Raw genomic sequence first — 22,992 nt, 5'->3', positions numbered from 1 at the left:
ATTTTAAAACCTTTCTCCTACATGTTAATATTGGAACTCAGACTTCAGACCTCTTCTCTCTTCTCAACACTCATTTTAAGTGACTTCAGTGTTCTGACTTCGCATATTATCTCTGGACTTGTAGCTCCCAATTTTACATCTTCAGCCTAGCCCTCTTTCAATTGCCCATACAAGTCTCTATCAGACAGCAAATAGCCATCTCAAATGTAATGTACCCAAAACAAAATTCGGATTTCACTTCCAGGTCAGACACCACCTTTTGTCTACCGGTATTTATTCTCTCTGCCTTCCTTTTTATTTTATTTTTCAGAGACAAGGTCTTTCTTTGTGACCCAGGCTGGAATGTAGGGATGCAACCACAGTTCACTATACCTTTGGACCCCTGGGCTGAAGCCATCCTCCCTACTCAGCCTCCTGAGTAACTGGAACTACAGGTGTGCACCACCATGCCCGGCTATTTTTTCTTTTTAATTTTGTAGAGAGGGGTCTTGCTATGTTGTCTAGGCTGGTCTCAAACTCCTGGCCTCAAGACAGCCCCCCATATAAGCCTTTTGAAGTGTTGGGATTACAGACATAAGCCACAATACCTAGCCATCTACCTTGCTTTTTTTTTTTTTTTTTTTTTTCTTAACAGAAACTCCATAGTTTTCATGAAACACATGGCCATAGAGTTAGAGGACAAAGCTAGAATCACTAAGATGTCAAGGGAATTGGTTTGTACAACCTCCAGATTATCTCTTTAAAGATGAAGCTATTTGTTCTGAGATTCGTTTCTCCCCCCGCTGTGGACTGGGATTGAGATATGGAAGTGAGCTAGATATCCTCATGAGCAACAGGACAACTCTCTGGAAAACTGTAGCAATAGGATTGGAAGAAATTTAGGTGCTCAAATAACTCCTGGAGCAAAATCATCTTGCCAGCCCTGGATGGCATTTTCCTGGAAAGTTTTGTGAGATAAAAATAAGCCTATGACTTAGTTGGATCACTGTATTGTGGGGCCTTTATTCCAGCACTGTAGACTGTACTGCAATTCATACAGTCCCAAAACCTGGTCTTCCCTTACTTTTCTTCATTCTTGACTCTTTTCACATCCCATCTGCAAGCCTTCAGTACATTCTGCTGGGTCTTTCTTCCAAATAAATACAAAATCTATTTTTGATTACCTACTCCCCTTGTCTAAATTGTCATCATCACTTACCTGGATTACTGTAGCAGTTTTCTAACTGGTCTCTTTTTATACTTTTATCTTCTACAGATCTATTTTCAACCTAGCAGTTGGGGTGTTCTTCTGAAACATGTCAAATCATGTTACCCTTGTACTTAATTCCCTCCAATGGCTTTTACCTTACTCTAAGTGAAATACAACATCGAGAGCTTTACTTCTATCTCTGTAACTCATTTTCCATCACTCATCCACTTACTTGTACCTTTCCAGCATTTTTGGACAAATTGCTGAGGATATTTCCAGCTCAGGACACTAAATTTGCCTTAAATTGTTTCCTCTAAGATAGCCACGTGGCTCATTCCATCACTTCCTTTAGATTCTGCTGTAGGCATCATCTTCTCAGTGAGATCTTTTCTATAAAATGTCAATTCCACATTTCCAGGCACTACATATTTTAATGTTACCCTAGTTTATTGCTCTCCATAGCACGTATCAGTACTTGACTTATAATTATCCTGTATTTTTAGGTTTTTATGAGTGCAAGTTTTATGTAAGCTCGATGAGGACAGGTTATTTTCTTTAGTTAGTTCCCAGATCTTTGCTATATTCTCTGCCTGAGTCATAGTAATTGCTCAACACATACTGCTTGAATGAATTGGATAAGTGATCATGAATGTCTACTCAATTAGATATGAAACAACTATCATAAGTGATATTTCTGAACAATATTTAATTTTATAAAAATAACAACAAAGTGCTAATTTTTAAACAGAAGAATATTTAAGTAAGAGTAACTTGATAGGCCAGGCGTGGTGGCTCACACCTGTAATCCTAGCATTTTGGGTGGCTGAGGCGGGCGGATCACAAGGTCAGGAGTTTGAGACCAGCCTGGCCAACATAGTGAAACCCTGTCTGTACTAAAAATACAAAAAAATTAGCCAGGCGTGGTGGTGGGCGCCTGTAATCCCAGCTACTCGGGAGGCTGAGGCAGGAGAATCGCTTCAACCAGGAGGCAGAGGATGTGGTGAGCTGAGATTGCGCCATTGTACTCCAGCCCCGGCGACAGCGAGAGACTCGGTCTCAACAAAACAGAACAAAACAAACAAAACAAAAGAGTAACTTGATAAAAAAAGTATACATGTTTATGTAGGAGATATTGGATTGATGTAATAGTCACTGTTATTCAAATTTACTGTCTTCCAGAGAATGTTTAAATGCATTATCTCATTTAATACTTATCCCATGTGATAGTTTTTGAATTGGATTCTATTGCTGTACTTTTTATTCAAGTAGCAAAACAAATGTCTCACAGTTCGGTAACTTGCCAAAGATTGAACAATTAAAATCTGCCTCACCAGTACTGGCCTCTGAACCTTATCTCTATGCTGCCTCTGAAGGACAGACTCAAAATATTAACAGTGGTTTTGTTTATTAATAGGCTTATAATATATTGTCATTTAATGATGTTCATACTTTATATTAATGTTAAATTAAAATAAGGACAGGGAAGAAATAAATGAATATTATTAATAATAAAAAATTAAAATCTCTATGGAAAAGTTGAAGGTATTTTGGTGTGATAATTTACAGTAAGAGGAATCTAAATGGTCAACAAATATGTAAAATCTTTACCAGTTTTCTTTTCTTTCTGTTTTGTTTTAATCCTACCTTTTTTTCTTTTTTACTTTTTCGTTCCTTATCATTGAGGCTGTATGTTCTTACATCCTATCGACAATATTAAACTGTTCTCTAAAATTATCTGTAATCACGTTTACAACTACTCCTTCTGTAAGTCTTCAGGATTGTTTTGCCTTTCTTTTGTAATGTAATCTTTCTGCCTGCTGACTTTTCCTGTTTATTCAGCCTCCAGCAGAGAGAGAAAAACAGCTCTCCAGACCCTATAGTGGCCAAAAGAAATTGTGTGGCTTGCCCTTGGCTTCTCTCTCTGTGCATTTGGGTGTTATTCTAACCCTCTTCTCTGAATTACAGCCAGAAAACTGCTGGATGTATGCCCATCTCTCCACTAGTTTCCAGTTTCCAGGAACTAGCAGAGAGTCTGTTTCACCTTCATTTGATATAGTCTTAGTGACCCAAGATGAGATCTCTGTTCCTCACTCCCTTGTCGTCTGGAACTCTTAGCTGTTCACGGACAGTAGCAAAAGCACATAATACACAAAAACTTAGTTTCACTCCTGCAGTGCTGCCAGGGTTTTCTTTTTTCTCCACTGCCTGCAGAACTTGTATTGTGAGGACTCTACCACTCTCAGTCTTCCTTGTTTTCTCTACGCTCATTTATAGAAAGATACATGGACGACTTAAAAGACATGATTTTTGCCTCAACAATGAACAGCAGCATAGTGTGGAATAGTGGGATACCTAGGGTATCTGAACCAGAGTTTATACATGAAGGAATCATCAAAATTCTTACTATGTACATTTTAATTGCTGACTTTGCTTTCTCTCTGATGAGGTAGCCAGACACTGAGTTATCCAACTAATTCCGTTGGCCTTCAGGTTAATGATGTTCTTCTTGGACTCTGAAACAAGTTCACTGTTATTTGTACTTTTTATCTAAACTGGGCATCTTCTTTGTCTGTTTTCTATGTATTTCAATGGGACTTTGAGAAATTCTGCATTATTACTTACAAGCCAGCTTAAGTTGGAATTTTCTTCAATTAACTGAAATTTATTTATAGGAGTTGTTTTTGTTTTTACTCTTTGCAACTACATTTCAGTTACAATTAACTTGTAAATGATTTCTAATTTGACATCCACGTGTTGGATGGTACCATTTTTCATTAAACAGTACTCAAATTTAAGGACACTCTTTCTGTGATACAGTTGTGTTCATAGAATGACGATGCATTTAGATTTACTTGAGAAAGTCCTTGATGATGTGGAAATACCAGTTTTCAATAATCTTGTTAATTTTATATGTGAATACTATGATAAACTTCATTTTCCCCCAAATTATTTAGTTTGTAACAGAGAGACAAGAAGAGAATGTTACATTGGTTCTAGAGCATAAGTCCTATATCTGTTTCTCCTAATTGTACGAAAACACTCTTCCTTTCTTCTTCTTTGCTTGACCCTTGATTTGGAGCCAGTATAGTGTAGCAGAAAGAAACTTGCTGTTGAAAAATGTTTTAGCTGCACTGTCTGCTTGGCCTGCGATGGGCAGGCTATCATACTCTTCTGAGACTGTTTAGTCACCTGTAAAATAAAGATAATCCCTTTTGGGGGTCTGCTAAAAGGACTGCTTGAGATGCCAACAAGTAATAAGCCAACAAATATTTTTATTTTTGATTTCTCGACTATCTGAAACAGCTAATTGTTTTCAAAAGATGAAAACGACTAAAATTTTAAAAGAACAATCATTAATTTTCCTTTATTCTCCAACCTCAGTATGTTTGCTTTCTAAAGAGATTGGAAGAGTAAATCTGATAAATAGGGGCAATAACTCAAACATGTAAAAATTAAGGTAATAGCTAATCATCTCCCCTGCAGTTTTATAGATGCTTGATCCCATTCTTTTTTCCTTTCCAAATTTTCCTCCTAGACTGGTAAATATATAATTTCCTCAGAAAAATTGCTTAATACTTGATATGTCATGAATATTTGATTCCATTTTCTCTGAAATCCATTGGAATAAATGGAATTTAAGTGTGTGGATATGTGTGTGTTGCAGAATGCACTCTACTCAGTAATAATTTTGGCTATCTGTCATCTAAAAACTCTTATTTAGGGCTGTACAAACCAGAAATAGTCCAACTATGGCTCAGAAATCTTTCCAGAGGGAATATACTTTGTAATTCCAACTATCTGTTACAACTGATTAAATATAGTTACACGTTTTATACAGGAAAACTATATTTTTTCATAAATAATATTCTCATTCATGAAATATTTACTGAATACCTAATATGGATCTAGATCTGTAATCATTGCATGACATATTATATTGAACAATAAATATCCAATCTTTTTTTTTTTTTTTTTGAAACAGTCTCCTCTGCTGCCCAGGCTGGAATGCAGTGGTGCAATTTCGGCTCACTGCAAAATCCGCCTCCCAGGTTTGTGATTCTCCTGCCTCAGCCTCCCAAGTAGCTGGTATTACAGGCATGCACCACCACACCCGGCTAATTTTTATATTTCTAGTAGAGATGGGGTTTCGCTATGTTGTCCAGGCTGGTCTTGAACTCCTGGTCTCATGTGATCTGCCCACGTCAGCTTCCTAAAGTGCTGGGATTACAGGTGTAAGCCACTGCCCCTGGCTGAATATCCAATCCTTAACATATGTAAACATGATCTCTCCATTCTTGAAGCTAAGCTTGGTTGAATGGGGGAAATGGACATTAATTCAGAAATCATATGCACAAATATAAAACTATAATTTTGACAAGTGTTGAAAGAAGGAGGTTCACAGCTTATGAAGACTATACTTTGTGGATATAACTTGCAATATAGGTCAGGGAAAGTTTTTACAAGAATATGATTTTGACATGATTTGAGTGTTGTGAAAGTTTAACTAGGTGGCAGAAATAGCAGCATGTTCAATGACCTTATTATGCAAGGGGGCATTCTAAATTTAAGAACCAAAGAAGTGGTCACTGTGTCTAGAGAGAGAGAATGAAGAGTCATAGTACTAGATGAAGCAGGAGAGTTTGATATGCTGTATACCTTGTAGGAACTTTCAGGTTGTTTCTGTTATAAATTGCAGAAATATATACAAACCATTCTATAACTTAGTGGCACAAGTCAATAACAATTTTATTTTGTGCTTATGGATATCAATACTTGTATATTGGTAACTCAGCAATAGCACAGTGGAGATGGCCCTCCTCTGCTACACTAGGTCTGGAGCTTCAGCTGGAAGAACTCAAATGAGTAGAGGAGGAAACAACTGGGCCAAGAAGATCAACTTACAAAATGGTTTCATTTCCATATCTAGCAACTGAGTGTATATGGCTGAAAAATAACTCAGCTGGGACTGTCAAACAAAATGTCTACTTGTGGCCTCTCCAGTATGTTAATCTTAGGGTTATCCTGCTTCTCACATGGAAGCTTAGCATTCCAGAAGTAAGTGTTCTACAAGCAAGAAGGTTGTGCTACCTTATGTAGTCTAGTCTTGGAAGCTATGTAGTGTCATGTCTACTATGCTTTATTGGGCGAAGCAGTCACAAGCTCAACTAGGTTTGAGGGGAGGGAATATACACTCCAGCTCTTGATGGAAGGACAGTCAGAGAGTTTGTGGCCATGTTTAAAAACCACGCATGGAAGATGTTAAGGAGTCATTACTTTTATCCCAAGAACACTGGTTATGGAATAAGTAACAGATTAGAGAGTAACTAAAGTGTAGCCAAGTGAACAAGCTGAGTGTTTAACAAAGCAGTCCAGGTAAAAATTATCACTAGATGGGACCAGGGCAGTATTGGTAGAGATGAAGAAAGTGAATAACTTTGAGAAATGTTCTGGAGGTTAAGTCAGGATACTTGGTGATGAATTAGTTAAGAGAGGTGAGAGGAAGAGAGGTGACAAGAATAAGTCCCAGATTGCTTGGTTTATACAGTTGGGTGGATAACAGAGCCTTTTTCTGAGATTAGGAATAGAACTAGGAATAAGACGAGAGGAGGTTAATGAGTTTATTTTAAGAATAGTAAATTTGGGATAACTTTGAAACATCTAAAAGGAGACATTAATTATATGGTTATGGAAAAGAGAAATTAAATCATTTTACGTTGTATTATATCACCTAAATTGGTTATGGTAGGAGTGCATGATTCGGATGGTACTCAATGAACCATCAAAATGACTTTGGTAGAAGTGCACATGATTCAGATGGTACTCAATGAGCCATCAAATATTTTTTGAGCGACTACTATGTGAATGCAGGTGTGATAGGAGAGGCGTTACAGATACATTTCTTACCCTTAAAGAAGTTACTGTGTAGTTAGGACAGCATCAATGGGAATACATAATGTTAAGAAACAAACAAATTATAACAACTAAGACAACATTGTATCGTAGTGGGTTGGAGCTGTAAGGAGGACTAGGATAGCCTATTACCTGGAGAAGAAGCCAAATTCCAATGAGTCATCTGAGGACATAGCTGTGTTACAATGTACACGTACAGGTGTTCAGTGATAAACATGTTATATAATAAGAATTCAGAGCACCTGTTCAGAGCTGGTTTATTGTTAGATAAATTGTCATAATGACATGACATTATTTGCAATAGTGTGTTTGTGTTTGATAGTTGATAAAACCTAGATGATGCTTTTACGTTGTTACTCCCCTCCTAGTCTCTCCAATATAACCTCTGTTCATGACACTTAGGGAATTCTAGTGCTAGGACAATTTTAGAAGGAACTCTTAATGAGGGATCCAAGCATCTCTCAAAATCTGATCCTCTCCAATCTTCTTGTGCCTTTCCTGTGAAATAAATCACATTTTGCAGAGATTCTTGGAATTGTATAAATGACCCTGCAACAGAAGAATGATGTGTTATCAAATAGAAGATGCAGGTAATAAGTTCTAGTGCAGTGGAGGTTGTGACAGGTTATTGGGTCATTATAGTGACTTAGTGTGCCATGAGCAGAATTTAACAAAGTGAAACAGAAGACGATGGAATAGAAAATAATGAAATGGAACCAGTGGAGTATAATACAATGTATTGAAATGCATTGCTATTATTACTATACACGTGATATATTTAGATGGACTAAAGTGGATATGTGAGCTTTCATTCCATTAAAAATTAAGAAAGAAACAACAAACAGGCTCAACAGTGCACCAGATTTGCATGGAGCATGGCCTTAATGTGCTCCATGTGGGATTAATATATAATCCAGCTGGAACCACCAGATGCGTTAAACATCTTGTAATCTTTGATTTCCTATTATTCATTTGGGGATTTCCCCTAAATTATATATATATATTTATTTATAATATCAATAAACTCAAAATTTGTACTAATATTGTTTTAATTTTTATACATTATTAGGAAAAATATTGCTTTAAATAATGTATCAATATCCCCAACAAAATGGTGATATTTCAGGACAGGACATTATTTTAGTCTTATTTGTATGCCTAGTATCCAGTTCAGCACTTGAAGACTTGTGTTAGTTTAATACATGTTTGTTATGGCAGTGAATTAAATGAATTTGTTCGTTAATAATGTACTCAGACAATTATTTTGTCTAATCTTTTGGTTTCAATGTAAGAGAAAAAAAGCTGGTGCTTAAGGGGACTGGCATGCTCTTGTAGAAGCTCTTCCCCTCTTTGATGAAAAATGGGTAAAGCCTGGCTTCCTGGCAACTCATTATTCTCCTGCTTCAGATCTCCTGCCCCAGGCTTCAGGCTGGTCCTTTGAGAACATTATTCTGGTCTTCTAGCTCAGTTGTGTAGACTCATGCCACCCTTTTCCACATGAATAATAATGATGATGAATAGTAACGAATGAATCTGAAGTTATCCGGCCTGCGACTTGCTCTCCAGTGATCAGGTTTTGTTTAGAAAACTATCTTTATACTTGGTGAGTATAAAGACATTCATCACCTTCTGTTCATCACCTTCAGAAATGGATCAGTAAGAATGGGGCCTCGTGGTAGAGCCCCCGTGCTACACTGAGCTGCTTTAGCTGCTTTGGCCAGTGGTGTTGGGCATCAGAACTGGCTCTATGATGAAGAGAAGTAGATAGAACCTGCCATAGTGTGATTTCTAGGCTCCCAAGAGAGTCCATCTATCCTAACTTGTCATTTATACATACTTTGTTTATCAGTATACAGTTATGTAAGAGAATTTTCTTAATCTTGTTGTTTCTGTTATCATTCTTAGGAAAGTCCCTGCTACATAGTGAAATGTTAGAACTTGGTGGGGCAAAGATTAGAAGAGAATTCCTAAGCCTGGTATTCCATGACACTTTCTCATCTACATAGGACTAATAATCCTAAGTAAAATCTTCTCATCATGGCTACTTCCCAATTTAAGTAATAAATTCAGTGAATTCCTCTGAAAAGTCACCTTGATAATACATCAGCCACCTGAGAAAGATCTAAACTTTCTTGTCTGGCTTACCAGCTCAGAGGACTTCTATCAAATTAGCCATTTTTCATTTTGGAAGTAGAGATTGGCAATGGGAGCCATGGTAGAGAAAAATACTTACACGTCTTCAAATATAAGAGATCACATCCTCCATATCCAAATATCTCAGTAATGCCCCTGCCCCTTTAGCCTTATTTTGGATCTCAAATATTGGAGTTTTCTTTCTTTTTAAAAAATACTAAACCCGTTTTTAAATTTGTTTTCACGGAGGGACCAGTTGTGCAAGTTTGTGTAAATATTTTGCACTAAATAATCATAAGGAATGCCTCTGGAACCTTAGGTCAATTTTAGTGGCCTGAATTCTCAGAATATCAAAGAAAATACTCACACTTTGGAGGTGGAAATATAAGGGAACCTATTTATCTAAAATGTTCATCAGATAACATGTGGAAACTATACCTTTTGAGATTAGAAATAAGAATTTGACATTTTAATTGGTATTCCTTGTGTTCATTGGGTTAAAATTTCTCAAAATATCAATCTGTTTTAGTGACAGAAATTTCAACTAGATCAAAATGACAGGGTTTGCAGCAGAACTATAAATCTGGCAGTACTTATATTCAGGTTCCTTCCTACAGTGGTAGTAATTTGCTTTTATGTCAGACAGTCTCAAGGATATGGTCGTAATGGGGTTCTAGTGAGTTGTTGGGAATCTGTAGGGCAAAATGGGACATGAATTAGCTGACATTTTCCCGGCTGAAGTAACGTTCTTATTCGATCAAATGTTGATCGATTAGCAAGAAGGGGAAAACAGCTGGGCTTTTGGAATTGGATGTGTATTAGCCTGCCAGACTTATTTCTTTACTATCTCTTTGAAGTGTCTTGAAGGAGTGTCAGCTCCTAATAATTAAATTATTTAGGGTAACACTTCTTTGAATCTAAGTCCTTGGGATGAGTGAATGTAAAGAGGGAACATCAGGGAACCTGAGAATCAGGACACTTTTCTGTTTTGAACATTATAATTGTTTTGGGGAGAGATTTTCTTTTTTTTTTTTTTTGAGTATTGGAACTTCCTATAAAGAAAAGTCAGAGGTTTTGTCAGACTCACTAGTGTTATAAAAGTTCAGACTCAATTGGGACAAAGTAGATTGAGCTGGCTCTTCTTTAAAACTGCATATAATTTTTACATGTTTTAATTTCTGCATATGTTTTTATACTAATATGTTCAATAAACAAAAAATATTTTTTAGTCTACCATGTACCGGATACAATAAAGGCTCTTGCAATTATGTAACTGAACCCATTTTCATTGTACATATCCCCTGGTATGGAAGGTAGTGAATAACTTACCAAATTTCTCAGGATGTGGGCAGTATCCTATTTTGTTTGTATTTTTGTTATTTGTGCATATTTTATTATTATAGGGTTATGTAAAAGAATTTTCTTTATCATATTATTTGTATTCGTTGTCATCCTTAGAAAAGTCTCTGCTACTTTTGTTAGAACTTGAAATGTTAGAACTTGGTGGGGCAAAGATGAGAACATGGCTCCTTATATTTTTAAATGAAAGCTTTTGTTATAGAGCTAGTTTGTATAATACCATGGAGGAAGTGAACCTCTTAATGGATAATAAATGAGAAAACGTTCAGGCAGAGGACACACATCATTTAAAACTGCTATAACAGAATGGGAGCTCTAGTTAGAGATGGCAGATTGCAAACATACATTTAATTCCTCTCCTCTCTGATATTCACTATGACAAAGGATTTTTAAAAAGACATACATTCTGAAGGGCAAAGAGAGAGAAGATAACCCAACAGTGAAATGTTCAGAATCTAGAAAACAAATGCATAGTGGCAATGACTTAGCAGACATGGCAAAACTAAATCCTAAGCTTGAAGTATGGAAAGCTATTAAGCAATAGAATATCTATGGGTGGAATACACCTCTGAAAGTGTCATAATTTGGAAGGACCAGATACCTTTGGAAATGATGATAAAAGTGGGGTTAAAACCAGGAAGTCTGAGAAATGGATCCAAGTGTCTGCCTCATCTCCACATTCCAGGGGATTCTCTCCCTAGTCTCTAATTCTCTGAAAAGAATTAAACAAGTTGGGTGATGGACTGGTGTAGATATTTGCATTGTGGAAAATAAACTTAAGGAAATCAGCCATAAAAATACAAAAGATCTGACAGGATTGAAATTGTAAACAATGTCGGTAATTAATTCACCATAAAGGAAATACCAGGAGAACTAAAATCAATTAAAGAGATGTCTACCTCATTGATAAATCAGAGAAATCAAAATTACATCAACCCTGAAATATCACTTCAAACTCAGATTGGGCAAAAAATGTATTGTCAACTATTGAGAGGTAGTAGAGAAATGGAAATTCTCTTGTTATGCTAGTGGGATGCTAATGAGTGTGTTCAATTTATAAGGAATGTGGCATTTCCTAGACAATGAAGTCCCGTGTTGTCAAATCTATCCTACGTGTGTAACCTTACGACACTCACACACTGACACATGGAGATATTCACAAGAGTGTTCATTAAGGATTTGTTTGTTCTAGCAAAGTTGAAATCCGTCTTGTTGTTCACCTAGTGAAAAGAAGAATGTGCCTGTCCTTGAATATGACACAGCTTTTCCTGAAGTAACTTTAAATAAATCTTGTTAAACATTATAAATATGAAAAGTAGGTGACAAAGTGAGACATATAGCACAATCCCAATTACTAAAGTATGAGTATTGAATACAGAGTATGGGTCTCTAAGAAAACTGGTGATGTTAGAAATGGAACTGCAGGTGCAGGATAAATGAGAAAGATTCATAAAATAATGACAGTGAGTTATTAAGTAAGGATAATCATTAGCGAAATTCTCAGTCTCTGGAATCCTTAAGCAGAGGATAACAAAAAGTAAACCGCAAAGGGTAATCAGAAGTGAGGAGAAAAGTCAGCACAGTATCTGACACAAAGTACTTGTTCAATAATTGCTTCCTGAACAAACGAATAAATAAATAAATTTGTGAATGAGCAAATTTAAAAAGAGTGAATAATGTATGTTTAATGTGCTATAACTTTATTATGTGGAATAAGAAGTATGTACAAATATAAAATGCAACCAAGGAGCATTTTTCTATATAATTTAAATAGATACACACTACAATGATTGATCATTGCTTTGGACTGGGGATTTAGTCATGATTATTTAAGAAACTGAGGGGAAAATGCGGAATTGATTTAGATGATGCTGATTGTGCTGAAAAAGCATGATGTTGGTTGGAATTCAATTAATTATATGCATTCCTGACCATCCTAGGGGCCCTTAGGTCTAATCATAAAAAAAGGAGACTATGATCAATTTAGAAATCTCTCTAAGGCAAACATATTTCAGTGGGAAATACATTTTCCTATCTACAATGTTTGGTTCAGCATAATTAACATGAATAATTCAGGACAATTTCCTGATAGTTATTATATTTGAGAGTTTAGCTGGATCCTAGCTGCCCTCAAAGTGTAGTCAGCATGTATATTTCTCAGGACAGAGTGGGAAGTAGGTAGTTTGATTAAAATGTAATGCATATTTTGAATTAACAATATTCAGGGTCTTAACAAAATGACCTTAACAATATTATTTTATAAAAATACATTTGCATAATTGTTGCAATGACGTCGCCCTCTCTTCCTAACTCTCCCCCTAAACCACCTAACGTATTTAATTTCTCTGTTAATCAATAAACTTTCATGAAATGGAGCATAGTTTATTTTATAGTTCATTTTAAGTTTAATGCCAGCTAAATGAGGGAGTGTGGTTTTAACCTAAAGAAAGTACACAAAAGCTCTGCTATTATAGAAATGAGAATGTTTGAATCAATTGCTTGTACTGGGTCATGTTTGTCATATTTACATTCTACAGCAAGACCTTTACCTTTGTGAACCTCTGATTTGGTTCCCTTTCGTTGTGTATAAAACCCAGAAAAGGCATTAGGTTATAGGATGTTTTGTAAGAGAATGGACTTCATATGTGATAGTGTGATTTTATTTTTAAAATTTCATACTCTCTGAGTCAATTTTAAATATTTTCAGTATAAACAAAACATCTAAATGCAGGAAGATCTCTTGAGCTCAGGAGTTTCAGGTTAGAGTTAGCTAGGATTGTGCCACTATCCTCTGGCCTGGGCAATTGAGCGAGACCCTGTCTCTAAAAAGTAAACAAATAGAATGTAAATATAAATAAATTAAATAATAAAATAAATGTTAAAAAATAGAAAATACATTTATTCTTCTGATACTAATTTAACCTCTCTGGAACATCCAAACTGTGACTACTTTAATCCCAAATTTCTATGTGCCCACTTTTCCATTGCCATAGAGGATTAAAAGGATGGTAAGATTTTCACACCACCAGCTTGCTAGCCACAATTTTACAATAATCAAGCTTTTAGAATCAACTGTCAGTTTATATTCTAAGCCTTTTTATTGATATCAGGAATATATACTTACACTGTATTCCTTGCATTTTGAGAGGTGTTTCTTACTTCATTATAGAAAGTAAATAGGAGACATCAAGAGAAGAGCTTTGCATCCATCTCTCTGAGAAGTTTCTCATTTATTATTACTAGTGATAAAGGTTAATTTTGAGAAAAATCACTTAGTATCAGCATCAATTGCATCTTCTAACAGAATGTCAAAATTAAGCAGAGTTAATGGCCCAATCACAAGCAACATTGGACCATAGAAGCACCCTTCGTAGAAGCAGCAGAGCTGACCTATGGGAAAGCAGATTAGAAGATAATCTTCCACAGGGAGCTTACTCCCAACAGGAAGAGGGAAAAGCCAACCCAGGTATGTCCATGTAACTGTACCAAGTGTTCCAATCAGAGAAACCACCACATTTCTCTGGGATAAAAAGTGTAATGGGATAGAGTAAGAGCACCAAGAACACTGATTGCATTTGTCTACTGAAAAGGGGAATATCACATGTGGAGAAAAGGCATTCTACCCCAAATTCTGTTATAAAAATTCTGTGTATATATATATACACATACACACACACACACACACATAGACACACACACACACACACACATGTATATATATGCATATTCCTTACCTTGTTTCTTCAGAAGCCAGTTTCCTCCTTCTTTGTGGTACATTTCTCCAAATTTCTTATTTCAGAAGTAAGAAATGCTATATGTCTATATGAATATATATACAATTACAATATATTTATTACACACATTCACACACACAATTGATATGACTGCAAATTTAATGGAGACATTATAGTATTACTAATATAGCCATTGAGAATAAACACTCCCAACCCTGAAGCTCACATAACTTAAAGCCCAAGAACCTGCCTGACCTCCCCAAATTTATTTTCCAAAAGTGAAAATCTTGGACCAGGACCTGTGATGATCCTTCTCAGGGTAGTGCTCTTCTCACAACAGGATTTGGTGCTTCTTACAGTAACTATTAATAACTAATAACACTGTCTTTAAAACACATGGGTGAATTACTTTTCCAACACTTTTAGTGCTGCCATTTTCAGGTTGTATTATATATTTATTTGTTTCATCCACATAGTCATATAGTCATACTCCTCTGTTTCCAATTTTCCTGTGACAGAGGTCTAGTATGTAGAGGAGGAAAGCTGGTGTTATTTTCCAGGGCTGTGAAACTTAGTGCACGGTTTTAAAAATCAGAGTCATGCTAAATATTATATCACTATAGGAGATAAGAAAATAAATCCACTCTTAGATACATCTGCTTACTACAAAAAACATATTGACTAAAGTAATCCCACATTTTAAAGAAACATCTAGCATTGAAATAGTGATAATGTCTAGTATTGATACAATTTTCTGAGCTAAACTTGATTGAAGAATTTGGGCAAGGACATGTAAGTCCACAGCTCTAATGCAACAAACTTGGAAGTGATTGAGACAACAGGAAATGCCTCTTTTGGAAATAAGCTGGGAGGAAAAGTGTCAGTGGGAAGCAGACCCCACCTTTAGACAGAAACAAGAGAAGAACTCCTGGTGAGGAACCTGAAGCCAGGTCATAGGTCAGGGCTTCTATAGTATTTATGCTGCTTGTTCTGAGGATTCTTCGGGAATTTACCCTAGAAACGTAAATGAAGTTGGAACCCAAAAATAGGCAGTCTCTTTTTTGAAGAATTACCAAATATATTTCATACTGAGGTTGTGTTGGAGCCACTTCTTACCACCTTTACCAATAAAATGGACTTTTTCTAGAGACTCTCACTGTCAGAATGAATAATTGGTGCCCATTCTTTTCCATTCTTCTCCTCCAGCTTCTCCCTTCCCTGATGACATTGCCTTATTCTCTTAGCTAACCCAAAGAACATTGGAATTTTTATAGCTTTCTTGCTTAATGTCTTTCTCTGGTCTTGTCAGCTGTTCATGCTTCTCAGTGCTCACTCATCTTTCCAGAGCCATCTTAAATATTATTGAACCATCACATGTGTGTCAGTTAGGTGTTTGCAGATGCAAGTAACTGAAACCCAAACACAAAATAGAGTGTTAGTTCACATAAGTTGATGTTGAGAGTTCAGGCAGGTTTTACAGTTGGGTGGATCATGAACTGAAGCACATCTTAAAGGACTCAGGTATTTGATGTCACTCCACTCTGTTGTCTGCTTCCTATGGTTGTGCTTTGAGAGTAAGGAAGAACTCGGGAGGCTGAGGCAGGAGAATGTAGTGAACCCAGGAGGCGAAGGTTGCAGTGAGCTGAGATCGCGCCACTGCACTCCAGCCTGGGAGACAGAGCGAGACTCCATCTAATAATAAAAAAAAAGAGAGTGAGAAAGAACTGTTCCGGAAGATGACATCCAATGTCTTCTTTTAAGTCAATGGCCAGAAGCTGTCATGTGCTCATTTCTGAACTAATGCCTGATAAGAAAGATGGCACTATCCTTAGATTAGAGTTGCCAAATCTTGGTGCTGTTCACTTTTGTGGCCAGATAATCCCTTTAATGCAGAGCTTTCTCGTACATGGTAGGAGGTTTAGCATCATCCTTGGAGGCTATCTACTGAATTCCAAGTCTCCTCCACTATGTGATAACCCAAAATGTCTGTCAGCATTATCAAATGTCCCCCAGGGCAAAATGGTCCCCAGAACTGCACCTTTAGACCCATAAAGTTAATGGCTCAGGATAAAGGTGAGCTTGTGGTACCCAGCTCCATAAGACAGAGGTGGCTACTCTATCAACAACAACAACAAAAAAAGTTTCTTTGAACAATTAATTAGAGGACAATGGTGATGTGTGGCTAATCAACAATGTAAATTACACAGTTAAATCAACTCCTGTTTTAACATTGCTGATGATCAATCCAAGATAAGCCTGACACTCCTCAGTTAGGTTCCTATCCATTCTGACTGGCTATGGAAGGGGAATTTCTATAAGGAGAATGGCCTGAATAAGAAGAAGGAAGCCTTGCTTCTGTGAAAATATCTCTTGTCTGTCCTGTGTCATGGCTGCTCAAAGAGATCACAGTCCTACAGCTTCTATTACCTGGACAGAAGAAGCATTGCTCAATTAACTCCATTAGCACGTCACTGTTAGCATGTGAGATTTTTCAGGAGTTGCAGGATTTTCAGAACATTTGCTGAGAGTTGTGGAACCTTGGGGTAAACTGAGCATCTTTTGAACAAATTGGCTCACCTGGTGGCACTTAAATGGACCTGTCCTCATATGCATCTGTCTGTTGAAATGCCCAATAGCAGGACTTACCATGCTGCCTTCCAAATCTTTGGCTACATCCCTCATTTCAGTGTAAAGAAGTCCTCTGCTCCTCAGGAAGCCATGAAAGATACAGAAGATGTCCTCTAAATTCCTTTGCTACAAAGATGACAAGCAGAAGATAAATGTTAATTAATTTGGAATTTACTGGAACATAGCTCCAGATAAACCCAGCTCTCAGCATGTGGAGTATCATTACATGTTGGCATTAACCTCTTTCTTTTGTGAGCCCTTCCTGGGCATTGGCCTGGATACCTGAGGCACGGATTTCTGTTTTAATGTTAGCAGATGCAGGAATCAATTTGCTTTCCTCCAGCCTTATCACCACTTACACAACACAATGAAGATCCTGTTATTTTAAATGAAGCAACTGCCTCAGATAAAGGAGGCTTTTGACATGACTTAAATTTTTAGCTGACAAGGAGTGGAGTTCCAAATATGTGCATTTATCCATCCATTTACACACATTTATTTATCGGGCATTTTGTAAGTTCCTAATGGCACATTGATGTTTAAAGCAAAATCTCAGCCATCAAGGAAATCAGGGCCTAACTGGGAGAAAATGTGTAGAAAATTATTAAAGTAGGCTGTAAAAAGTGTCATAAGAGAAATAGACAAAGTGTTGTGAGAGGACAGAGGCAGCACACTTCTAAAAGCAATCTGTGGTCCAATTCCTACTAAGAAACAGGCTACATTCAAAGAATTTACTAATAAGAGCTTAGTGGAGTGACTACTTAGAGAAGCATGGGTTGGATTTGGGAAACAAACTTGAATAGCAAACTAGCCAGGTACTAGCAACAGTGAAAGCCTAAGGGCCTGAAGAGGTAAAAGGAGAACAATATTACTAGAACTCATAAACAGTGTAGCCATTGGAAAGGAGCTGTCCAGGGCACTTGAGGTTGTGGGTAGAAGAGCAAGAGACGCATAGTACTGCCAAAACTGTAGTTCTGGGTGAGGTGGTGTTGTGCAGAAAAAAATACCCTAATCTTTCTCACTTCATGCCTTCTGAATTGGTGTGGCTACCTCTCATTGGCTGTTGCCAACTAGAAAACAGGGCAGGGTGACGTGTTCTATAGAAGCAGCCTCTTGGTAAACAAGGAAAGACAAAAAGGGTAAAAATGGAACATATATTTAGTACCAGGAGGGCAGGATACATAGAAAAGGTGCTATTTGTTGGGTCCCAGTAACTGAAACCAGGTTGGGAAGATCTTTGGGTTCTCATACCACTTCATTTAGTAGAGATTAAAAGACATTGGCAGACCAAAGAAAATGTGGTTTCTTTAGTTTTTTTCCCTTGTTACATTAGGGTTTCTGCAGACAGACTCTATGCATGTTTGTGGGCATGCACATGCATGTGTGTGTGTGTTTGCATGTGTGTGTGTTCACTTCTCATTTGCATAAAGAAAAACAGCTTTACTATGACCAGAATAAAATTAAAGTTTTTAATAGGATTTTAAAAGTGAAGTAGAAACAAGTGCTACAACTATTAAGAAAATATTTTAATTTAAAAAAAAGTTACTGACCAGGGAAGAAATTTGGTGGATTAGGATAATAAATAATTTATTAGCAGGGTTTTCATAGTGAGGCTTTTAAGTAAGTTCATAACCATACAAAAATGCAAAGTATTGTTACTTTATAGACTTTGAGGTGCCTAGAGAACTCCTAACAGACTAGGAAGTCTAATATCAAAGCAGATATCAGTTTTCTGTTTTTAACCGCACAGCTCATGTTGATCAGAGATGCCCATATATTTTAGGCCCTCATTAAAACTAAGGTGGCTTAGCATGCTCTGTGATATGTAATTTTATCTCTGCTCCTATTTCATCTGGGCTTCAGACAACTGAGGTTTTTAAAAGATGCTTAGAATAATTGACCAGATACTTCTGTATTTCCAAAAGTGTTTACAATTAGGTTGGCTTTTTTCCCTTCAAGCTTAGTTGAAAAAATGACAAAGGATGAGCTGTTTGTGTATCATTAATCTGTATCCTCGTTAACTAAAGTAAGATCTTTAGTCAAAAGGAAGAGATTAGGCTAATGATGGTTTCTGACTGTTTGATTGTTTGTCACTCCTTTTGTCATTTTTCACCCTCAACATCCCGTTGATTGAGCCAATTGTGAATACAGGCAATCAATAAAACTCCAGGTGCCATGATTTGGCACTCCTCTGGCATATATTATGTGAGATGGGGGAAATGAGACTGTAGCACAGTTCATCAATAAAGAATTTAGGAAAATTTAGAAACACACACACATACACACAACAAAACATTGGAAAATTTTCAAGCCAAGCATACGCAGTTGTGTTTTGTGGGTGTATATTTCTGTAGGATTATGAATTAAACAGTATTTTGGCAGAACAAACACGCAATATGTATCCGGAGGAAGTATATATTAGTCTTACACAGACCATGTATCCTAACATATGTTCTATTGGCATCCATTTCACCTGTAGACTATGTGTACATGGGTGCTTTGAGCAACTGACAAGTTTTGAATAGTTTTAACAGATCTTAATCTTTTTTACTTATAACAAGAAAGAAAAAAAATGACAAAATCATTTCTCTTGTTTTCAAAGATATTAGTCCATAAGCATTTGATAAGCATGTTATTCAATAGTCGATGTCATAAAAATTAAATTTCCAACATAGTTCCTCTCCACATGAAAATATGATTTTAGAGAAAATCAGAACCACTAGACATATGCAAATCTCAATTCGAAAATATTTTAAATTATTAAATAATTTGAAAAATGAATTTCTTAACTTCGAGTATAACATATGTTGTAAAGTTAGTTGTAAATGAGTGCTAATTAGCAAAAGTTAAGTGAATGGAAAGAAAATCAACAATCTTACATAGTCTATAATAAACATAAAAAACTTTTTAGCTTATAAAAGATGAAATGTTGAAGTTCACCAATTAAAATAAGTTATCAAGCCTATTAGGGAATACATACAGGTTTTGTAAACTGTACGTTTTAAATGATTACCAATTTTCAACCAGAGCTTCTTTATTTATGAATAAACCCTTTAGATCTGGAAAAGAAAACATTATTTTGGTCTCAAGTCACTTAAAAGCATACGGACTGTAAATGAGCTATGATACAGTCTGGAGTACAGAATTTGGAATAAGGGAGGTTGAAGGTTGGGAGTGGTTGCTATATCTGGCCACTCCACATTGCCATCAGAACCACCGTTCTCTTCATCCTTCCTCATTCTTCAGAGGAAAAGAGAGTTTAGTGTGAGAAATGGTGTCCCTGGTACGAATTATTTTTATTTTTAAAATTGAAATTTTAAAAAATTGTTATATCTTAGCTGTACAAATTTGGAGTGTACATGTGGTCTTTTAATGCATATATACAAGGTGTAACAACCCAGTCGGGGTAATTGGTATGAATTATTGGCATCTGGCTCTGTTAAACTGAGGAGCCTACTGGAGACCTGCTCCTGAGTAGTGATGCTGTCACTGTGGCTGTGGAGATGACAAAGATAATAAAGAGACACTGAGTGAGCAGGTGTTATTACACTGTCCTTGCTGTGTGACTTGAAATCAGGGAGGAAAACAGCCTAACAGTGATGTCCACCGCAGCTGGGTGTGATCTCGCTGATCGTGCTCAAGAATCATCAGCCAGAGCCCCTCCTTTGCTGCAGGAATTATGACAGCAACAGTGAGCAGCCCCTTCCCAGACAGTTCTGCTTTGAGGGTTCAGTAGGCTACCGTCAATATTTAGGCTACCTGCTTCTACGGGTCTCCTAATGTAGATTTGTAAAGATTGTATAAAAATCTTTTATGCGCCTTCCCTTCCCTCCCTCCCTCCTTCCCATCTTTGCTTCCTTTCTTATCTTCCTCCTTCCCTACTTTTCTTTTTCCTCCCTTCTGTTCTTCCCTCCTTCTTCCTTTTTCTTTCCTCTCTTCCTTTATTCTTCCTACATTTAAATGATTGTGGGCCAGGAGTGGTGACTCACACCTGTAATCCCAGCACTTTGGGAGGTCAAGGTGGGCGGATCATGAGGTCAGGAGTTCGAGACCAGCCTGGCCAATGTGGTGAAACCCTGTTTCTACTAAAGATACAAAAAATGAGCCAGGTGTGGTGGCAAGCGCCTGTTATCCCAGCTACTCTGGAGGCTGAGGGAGGAGAATCTCTTGAACCCAGGAGGCCGAGGTTGCAGTGAGCCGAGATTACAACACTGCACTCCAGCCTGGGTGACAGGGCAAGACTCCATCTCAAAAATAAATAAGTAAATAAATAAAATAAATAAATAATTGAATTACTACTATGAATTAGATACTGTTGAAGCACTAGGAATACAAAAATGAATAAACAATCTCCCAGTCCAGTTACAGCTAGTAAGGGAAGATAAAGCACTTAACAAACAAAATAATAATAATAGTATTGGGTAGCAACAGGTACTATCAAGAAAAATAAAGCAGATGAGAAAATAGAATGTGTTATTTTAGATAAGGCAGTCATATTAGTTTTCTAGAGCTGCTGTAAAAAATTACCATAAACTTGGTGGCTTAAACCAACCAACAGTCAAATTTATTCTTTCATCATTCTAGAGGCCAGAAATCCTAAATCAAAGCATCAGGAGGGCTATGCTCTCTTTAAATGTTTCAGAGGAAAATTTTTCCTTGACTCCTCTGGCTTCTGGTGGTTCCATGTGTCCCTTGGCTGGTGGTTGCATATCTCCAATCTCTGTCTCTATGATCAGATAGCTTTGTTTACTTCCTTCTGCTTTATCCTTTTTCTCCTCTTCTGTCCCTTATTAGGACACTTGGTCAATGGATTTAGGGCTGAGTGGTAATCCTGGATGATCTCATGCTAAAATACTTAATTACATCTGCAAAGATTCTTTTTGTAAATAAGGTCACATTCAGTTTCTAGGGATTAGGATGCAGGTATATTTGTTGGGCAGCCAGCACATTACAGAAGTCAAGAAAGGCCTGTTGGTCAAGAAAGGGCTTTTGGTTAAGATAACATTTGAACTGAAATCAGAATCAAGTGAGAAAACGAGCCAATATGAAAATATTATGTAATAGGAAATATATAAATCACAATGTTTATCCAAAAAGTATTGATATCTTGAAAGAAAAGATCTGAGGCACGTTCTAAAAAGAGTTCTGCACCAACCTTTTCATTCTCACTTTGTAAACATAAAATGCTAGTTTTCAGCTTTCATTAATGATTATTTTTATGCTAGTTCTTAAAATTTGTCTTGGATTGTCACCAAGGTATTAAGTTCAATAATATATCAGGGATGTAAAGGATCTAGCTCCAGGGGTAAGGGATAAATGAAAGTGCTAGATGCTTCTTGAATTATAATGGTAGATTCTCCTTGTGGTGTTTACAGTTGCATGCACAGTTACACACTAGGACCTCCCCATACCCTCCCAATTCCATCATTAACACTTTGTGCACATTTTTAACATTTCTATTCTTCATAAAATGCATGTATTTATAGAAAGTTCATAAGTTATGTCAATGTAATGTGGAAGTGTCAACATGAAAACTAACATGAGGAAGGGATGGAGATGTTTATGGAGGTCAAGGGATGAGAATGAAACAAAGGGAGGTGTTCCCTCCATCCCTCTTTTCCTCCCTCCCTCCCTCCTTTCCTCCTTGCCTTCTTTCCTTCCCTCCTTCTTTTCCTCCTTCCTTCCTTCCTTCTCAATTTTTTGCCAGGCTGCAGTGCAGTGTCACAATCATAGCTCGCTGGAACCCAGATCTCCTCAGCTCAAATGATCTGTTCACATCAGCCGCCCAAGTAGCTGAAACTACAGGTGTATGCCACCACACTCAGCTAACTTTTAAAAATATTGTGTAGAGATAGGCTCTCACTATGTTCTCTAGGGCTGGTCTCAAACGTGGACTCAAGTGATCCTGGCATTTATTTTCTAAAAGAAAACAAACAGACAAAAAACTCAGTCAGAATGCAGCTGAGAACTGATCACAATAACCACAGTAAATGTTTTTATTTATTTATTTATTTATTTATTTTTATTATACTTTAAGTT

The sequence above is a fragment of the Rhinopithecus bieti genome, unplaced genomic scaffold, assembly GCF_001698545.2.
Source record: "Rhinopithecus bieti isolate Rb0 unplaced genomic scaffold, ASM169854v2 scaffold_44517, whole genome shotgun sequence".
Lineage (NCBI taxonomy): Eukaryota > Metazoa > Chordata > Mammalia > Primates > Cercopithecidae > Rhinopithecus > Rhinopithecus bieti.
Note: the sequence above shows the minus strand (reverse complement) of the source record.